At 44.6% G+C, this 8,016-nt stretch overlaps 1 long non-coding RNA gene across 3 annotated transcripts; it reads right to left on the reverse strand.

Annotated features, from left to right (window-relative positions):
* Positions 1-1,102: 1,102 nt before the first annotated feature.
* Positions 1,103-7,334, reverse strand: LOC139566829 (uncharacterized). Of its 3 annotated transcripts, none has more exons than XR_011673166.1 (4): positions 6,920-7,334; positions 6,401-6,519; positions 5,774-6,135; positions 1,103-1,505 (listed from the first exon to the last, which is right to left on the reverse strand). It is a non-coding gene; the product is annotated as an uncharacterized lncRNA (long non-coding RNA). The 3 variants fall into 3 exon arrangements; XR_011673165.1 differs by having other exon boundaries at positions 6,401-6,504; positions 6,920-7,332; XR_011673164.1 differs by lacking the exon at positions 6,920-7,334 and having other exon boundaries at positions 6,401-6,913.
* Positions 7,335-8,016: the final 682 nt, after the last annotated feature.

Genomic DNA, 8,016 nt, shown 5'->3' on the forward strand with positions numbered 1-8,016 from the left:
CTCTGACAGCTGGTGCTTAAAGCTAGTGAGGGAGATAAGTGTTTCCAGTTTCAGAGATTTTTGTAGTTCGTTCCAGTCATTGGCAGCAGAGAACTGGAAGGAGAGGCGGCCAAAGGAAGAATTGGTTTTGGGGGTGACCAAAGAGATATACCTGCTGGAGCGCGTGCTACAGGTAGGTGCTGCTATGGTGACCAGCGAGCTGAGATAAGGGGGGACTTTACCTAGCAGGGTCTTGTAGATGACCTGGAGCCAGTGGGTTTGGCGACGAGTATGAAGCGAGGGCCAGCCAACGCGAGTGTACAGGTCGCAGTGGTGGGTAGTATATGGGGCTTTGGTGACAAAACGGATGGCACTGTGATAGACTGCATCCAATTTATTGAGTAGGGTTTTGGAGGCTATTTTGTAAATGACATCACCGAAGTCGAGGATTGGTAGGATGGTCAGTTTTACAAGGGTATGTTTGGCAGCATGAGTGAAGGATGCTTTGTTGCGGAATAGGAAGCCAATTCTAGATTTAACTTTGGATTGGAGATGTTTGATGTGAGTCTGGAAGGAGAGTTTACAGTCTAACCAGACACCTAGGTATTTGTAGTTGTCCACATATTCTAAGTCAGAGCCGTCCAGAGTAGTGATGTTGGACAAGCGGGCAGGTGCAGGCAGCGATCGGTTGAAGAGCATGCATTTAGTTTTACTTGTATTTAAGAGCAATTGGAGGCCACGGAAGGAGAGTTGTATGGCATTGAAGCTCACCTGGAGGGTTGTTAACACAGTGTCAAAAGAAGGGCCAGAAGTATACAGAATAGTGTCGTCTGCGTAGAGGTGGATCAGAGAATCACCAGCAGCAAGAGCGACATCATTGATGTATACAGAGAAGAAAGTCGGTCCAAGAATTGAACCCTGTGGCACCCCCATAGAGTATTGTTATTATATTGTATTTGTTATTCATATATACAGAAATAGAATTTTAAAAACAGTACACTCCACTTCCTATGCATCATGTAAATACTCTAAAACCAGTTAATCTCAAAATCTAATTTCCTTCATCTGATAAACACAGGATAGATGGAGTATTTCATCAAATGAGAGACTTAATTTCAACCAGTAGAGAATGTCAAATGCTTTATTGAAAGAAGTTCATTATCCAAGTGTTATAAATACATAATACATGCATTAAACATATTATAATTGTAATATTATAAAGAAGTTCAATCTGTACTTCAATGCATATCTGGTGTGCATTATAAAAACAGGAAGAAAGAGGTGGCGACGAGAGAGATAAAAAGACAAAGGGAAAGAGGTAAGAACAGAGGAGCAGGGAAGAGAGGATATGATTAATGAATCAGAGTGCTACCCTAATATTCTCTCGGTTCATCACAATTACATAATAGTGTCTCTAGTGGTGTCTCATAACCAGTCTCTCAGTTGGCCCGAAGGTTATCTTAAGAGCGGGTGAGGTGGCGATGACGGGACTGGGGGTTGGCATCCTCTTTCACATCAAAACATACCTGCAGACGAGAGACAGATGGAGAGCGAGATAGCATGTTTTTTTTTTCTTTCTTCAAATTTTACCCTCTTTTCTCCCCAATTTCGTAGTATCCAATTGTTAGTAGTTACTATTTTGTCTCATCGCTACAACTCCCGTACGGGCTCGGGAGAGACGAAGCCATGCGTCCTCCGAAACACAATCCAACCAAGCCGCACTGCTTCTTAACACAGCGCACATCCAACCCGGAAGCCAGCCGCACCAATGTGTCGGAGGAAACACCGTGCACCTGGCGACCTGGTTAGCGTGCACTGCGCCCGGCCCACCACAGGAGTCGATAGTGCACGATGAGACAAGGATATCCCTACCGGCCAAACCCTCCCTAACCCGGACGACGCTAGGCCAATTGTGCGTCGCCCCATGGACCTCCCGGTCGCGGCCGGCTGCGACAGAGCCTGGGCTCGAACCCAGAGTCTCTGGTGGCACAGCTAGCACTGCGATGCAGTGCCCTAGACCACTGCGCCACCCGGGAGGCCCTAAGCCATGCTTTAATTTTTTTTTATTCTAACACTGTCAGTCATCATAATCATCAGGAGGTGAAATGCAAAACTGACCTTGTATCATTAACTCTGGGACTACTGCATCTCTATCTGTATTTCAATGTAAAGCATCTCTAATAATACTTCCTGTTAACCCGACCAAGTGACCTCACCTCTGATCACGCTGTGCCCTCTATGTAGCCAATTCAGATGCGGGAGGGGTTCACCGACACAGCTGATATTTTTAATTTTATTTTTTAATTTAACTAGGCAAGTTACACACAGCTGATATAACCTATAGGGTTTAGGGAGAAGGGGAGAGGGATGAAGTGAAGTAGAGAGACTGTTATTGAGAAAAGAAGGTAGGTAGAGACAGTGTTCAACAGGAATATGTGTGTTTTAGACCCCATCATAGCACTGAGACTGCACTTGTGAAGGTGGTAAATGACCTTTTAATGGCGTCAGACCGAGGCTCTGCATCTGTCCTCGTGCTACTAGACCTTAGTGCTGCCTTTGACACCATCGATCACCACATTCTTTTGGAGAGACTGGAAACCCAAATTGGTCTACACGGACAAGTTCTGGCCTGGTTTAGATCTTACCTGTCGGAAAGATATCAGTTTGTCTCTGTGAATGGTTTGTCCTCTGACAAATCAACTGTACATTTCGGTGTTCCACAAGGTTCCGTTTTAGGACCACTATTGTTTTCACTATATATTTTACCTCTTGGGGATGTTATTCGAAAACATAATGTTAACTTTCACTGCTATGCGGATGACACACAGCTGTACATTTCAATGAAACATGGTGAAGCCCCAAAATTGCCCTCGCTAGAAGCCTGTGTTTCAGACATAAGGAAGTGGATGGCTGCAAACTTTCTACTTTTAAACTCGGACAAAACAGAGATGCTTGTTCTAGGTCCCAAGAAACAAAGAGATCTTCTGTTAAATCTGACAATTAATCTTGATGGTTGTAAAGTCGTCTCAAATAAAACTGTGAAGGACCTCGGCGTTACTCTTGACCCTGATCTCTTTTGACGAACATATCAAGACTGTTTCAAGGACAGCTTTTTTCCATCTACGTAACATTGCAAAAATCAGAAATTTTCTGTCCAAAAATGATGCAGAAAAATTTATCCATGCATTTGTTACTTCTAGGTTAGACTACTGCAATGCTCTACTTTCCGGCTACCCGGATAAAGCACTAAATAAACTTCAGTTAGTGCTAAATATGGCTGCTAGAATCCTGACTAGAACCAAGAAATTTGATCATATTACTCCAGTGCTAGCTTCCCTACACTGGCTTCCTGTTAAGGCAAGGGCTGATTTCAAGGTTTTACTGTTAACCTATAAAGCGTTACATGGGCTTGCTCCTACCTATCTTTCCGAGTTGGTCCTGCCGTACATACCTATACGTACGCTACGGTCACAAGACGCAGGCCTCCTAATTGTCCCTAGAATTTCTAAGCAAACAGCGGGAGGCAGGGCTTTCTCCTATAGATCTCCATTTTTATGGAACGGTCTGCCTACCCATGTGAGAGACGCAGACTCGGTCTCAACCTTTAAGTCTTTACTGAAGACTTATCTCTTCAGTAGGTCATATGATTGAGTGTAGTCTGGCCCAGGAGTGTGAAGGTGAACGGAAAGGCTCTGGAGCAACGAACCGCCCTTGCTGTCTCTGCCTGGCCGGTTCCCCTCTCTCCACTGGGATTCTCTGCCTCTAACCCTATTACAGGGGCTGAGTCACTGGCTTACTGGTGCTCTTTCATGCCGTCCCTGGGAGGGGTGCGTCACTTGAGTGGGTTGAGTTACTGACGTGATCTTCCTGTCTGGGTTGGCGCCCCCCCTTGGTTTGTGCTGTGGTGGAGATCTTTGTGGGCTATACTCGGCCTTGTCTCAGGATTGTAAGTTGGTGGTTGAAGATATCCCTCTAGTGGTGTGGGGGCTGTGCTTTGGCAAAGTGGGTGGGGTTATATCCTTCCTGTTTGGCCCTGTCCGGGGGTTTCTTCTGATGGGGCCACAGTGTCTCCTGACCCCTCCTGTCTCAGCCTCCAGTATTTATGCTGCAGTAGTTTATGTGTCGGGGGGCTAGGGTCAGTTGGTTATACCTGGAGTACTTCTCCTATCTTATCCAGTGTGAATTTAAGTATGCTCTCTCTAATTCTCTTGTTCTCTCTTTCTTTCTCTCTCTCGGAGAACCTGAGCCCTAGGACCATACGTCACGGCAAACCGGGCATGATGACTCCTTGCTGTCCCCAGTCCGCCTGGCCTTGCTGCTATTCCAGTTTCAGCTGTTCTGCCTGCGGTTATGGAACCCCTACCTGTCCCAGACCTGCTGTTTTCAACTCTTAATGATCGGCTATGAAAAGCCAACTGATATTTATTCCTGATTATTATTTGACCATGCTTGTCATTTATGAACATTTTGAAAATCTTGGCTCTCTCTAATTCTCTCCTTCTCTCTTTCTTTCTCTCTCTCGGAGGACCTGAGCCCTAGGACCATACGTCACGGCAAACCGGGCATGATGACTCCTTGCTGTCCCCAGTCCGCCTGGCCTAGCTACTATTACAGTTTCAGCTGTTCTGCCTGCGGTTATGGAACCCCTACCTGTCCCAGACCTGCTGTTTTCAACTCTTAATGATCGGCTATGAAAAGCCAACTGATATTTATTCCTGATTATTATTTGACCATGCTTGTCATTTATGAACATTTTGAAAATCTTGGCTCTCTCTAATTCTCTCTTTCTTTCTCTCTCTCGGAGGACCTGAGCCCTAGGACCATACATCAGGACTACCGGGCATGATGACTCCTTGCTGTCCCCAGTCCACCTGGCCTTGTTGCTATTCCAGTTTCAACTGTTCTGCCTGCGGTTATGGAACCGCCACCTGTCCCAGACCTGCTATTTTCAACTCTTAATGATCGGCTATGAAAAGCCAACTGAAAATTATTCATGATTATTATTTGACCATGCTTGTCACTTATGAATATTTTGAACATCTTGGCATAGTTCTGTTATAATCTCCACCCGGCACAGCCAGAAGAGGACTGGCCACCCCTCATAGCCTGGTTCCTCTCTAGGTTTCTTCCTAGGTTTTGGCCTTTCTAGGGAGTTTTTCCTAGCCACCGTGCTTCTACACCTGCATTGCTTGCTGTTTGGGGTTTTAGGCTGGGTTTCTGTACAGCACTTCGAGATATTAGCTGATGTACGAAGGGCTATATAAAATAAACTTGATTTGATTTGAATATAGCGCAGTTATAGAAATAATGAAGTGTCTTACTATTCTCCATGGTTGGCCCTCTTGCCTATGTAACAGTATAACTTTAGACCGTCCCCTCGCCCCGACACGGGCGCGAACCAGGGACCCTCTGCACACATCAACAACGGTCACCCACGAAGCGTCGTTACCCATCGCTCCACAAAGGCCGCGGCCCTTGCAGAGCAAGGGGCAACACTACATCTAGGTTTCAGAGCAAGTGACGTAACTGATTGAAACGCTACTAGCGCGTACCCGCTAACTAGCTAGCCATTTCACATCCGTTACACCTACTGTTTGAAGGTGGAAGGAGCCACAGTTATACACCTGAGCCTGCTTACTGTACAACACAATCCAGCAATCAGATTGATAAATAAGTGTGTAGGTGTGAGTTATAGGGTGTCTAATTGTTGTACATTATTTCAATATGGGTGACTTAAAATAGTCTGTTTTGTTTTTGTACAGACATCACACCCTTACCTAAACAGCATCCTCACCTGAGAAGTAGAAATCAGTGTAATGTAGTCCATGGTGTTGCCAGGGAACAGCAGCCTCTTCAAATAAGTAGGAGGTGAAGATCTCTCGCACACGGATTGCCTCTCTTGCTGCATTGTTGGACCTCATCCTTGAAACATCCTGCTGAGCAGACTTCTCCTCTGGCACACGGCGGCGAGCTGCAGATCCCCTCCTGGTCCTCTTGTCCATCCTCATGAAGTTGTGCAGGACACAGGTAGCCTTCACACGTCTGAATTCTTCCAGGAGGCAGTTCCAGATGGCCCTGGTCACCCAACCTTGCAGTGCACTACATGGTAACTGTAGGCAGTCGTTTTGAAGGAATCTCCAGTTTCAAGGTATCTGTCTGTAGGAATATGGAAGATAATGTTATTATTAGACTTTTACATCACCAGGTCATTGTGGATTACTAAAGTAGAACAAATCATGATAACATTGGATTGATAGATGCATGTGCACACACACATATGCATGTGTAGCATGTGACAATATAGCAGGATCATATCAAGGATAGCATCACACATGAATACATAAATAACACTTGAAGCTTGATGATCAGTTGATCATTTGAATCAGCTGTGCAGTGCTAAGGCAAAAACAGAAATGTGCACCCCTTTGAGTCCCCAGGACCAGGACTGAGAACCATTGCTCTTCTTTGGGACCTCTTCGTCTGCAGACAGGCTTTCACAGCTCTCTGTATCTGAGGTCAGAAAACCTCACAAGAAACAGACTTCATTATACTCAAATTAGACGGCACTGAATATTATGTTACTATTATATCCGTCCTCACTTCTAGGGACTGGAACCTCACAAAAGTACCTGCCCTATCCAGAATAGCCTACTCTCTCAAACTTACAGTTGGGACTACTATCCTTTCACCCTCCTCCATGGCTGTTAGCTAGCTACCTACAAATACATTTCAGTGATAAATACATCAATATAGCCAGCTAATTTGAAGTTAGGTAACGTTAGCTGGTGATATTTAATTCACTTAGCCAGCCATCTATACAGTATGTAAAGTTGGCTAAATAGCTAGCTACGTTAGCAGCTCATTTGAGTTAGCCTGCACTGTAGCTATTTAGCTAATAATACATTGTTTTTTTGTACATTTTCAACATGTATTTACTTACTTGAATATGTTCTCCCAGCCATGTGGATGATTGGAAACAGGGCAGCAAAGTTTGTTTGTCACCAGAGCGTTTTAGAGAATATTACTATTGAACTATTTACCCATTTAATAACAAGACCTTCATTCAAACTTGCTATGCTGAATTCTTAACGCACAATCGAACGTGCTGCTATATGCTGTCATATGCAGCCAGCATGCCCACAAGCGAGCGGCATTTTACCGCTTGCTAGTGAACACTAGCTGCTACTCGCATTACTCTTACTCGTTGCATTTCTGTAGTCATTTAGTGAAAATAAATTCCACCTATTCATTTACGTAATTAGCCTATTGCAATGTACGTGCGCGTAGGATTTGGTCCCATTCCAAGGCACAGGTCAAGCTCCTACACACGTCGAGGACGGAGCGACGCACTTGTAGGCTAATTATCGGTAGACGTCGAAGCCCCCTGCGCGCACACATGACCTATTCGTGCAAAACCTCTTGATCTCCACGCTGCAGCGATGGGTCTCATGGAAAGGCTGACGCGAGGAGCATGTACAGACTAGTAACGTTGTGCCTGGAGTTTGAAACAAGGTGGGCTTCTATAATCACACAGACCCATTAGCCTATTAGTTACCAATGGGATCCGGCTGGCATTCACCTACATTAGTATTTGTCACAGGTGAAAGTGAAAATCAATGGTCTTGGTGCAGATCTTTTATATTTAACCTGGTAATCAGGGTTGTAAGTATAGTCAAAGCCTATAAGAAAATAGCAGGCTATATTCTTCCCAAACAGTGCAGACTATAGACAGCAAGTAGGCTGACTTAACATGTCTTTGATTTAAAATATTATTTTAGGTACATTATTGATGCATTATTGTTGTGCAAACAGAATGATTGAGTTAAGCCATCCAGAAATACCAATAAAATAGTGTTTGATTGATATCGACTGTTACTGTCTCAGCAACCAAGTGGAGAGGGAATGGATTGGGCACACGCGGGACTTTGGAAGCAACTCCAGGTCCCTTTGTAAATGTAATTACATGGCTTATGTTTTGCTTTCATAGGTTACTATTGTGTCGGTTAAGTCACAAGCTACATAATGTTCTACAAGAGA

Source organism: Salvelinus alpinus, chromosome 39 (genome assembly GCF_045679555.1).
Source record: "Salvelinus alpinus chromosome 39, SLU_Salpinus.1, whole genome shotgun sequence".
Lineage (NCBI taxonomy): Eukaryota > Metazoa > Chordata > Actinopteri > Salmoniformes > Salmonidae > Salvelinus > Salvelinus alpinus.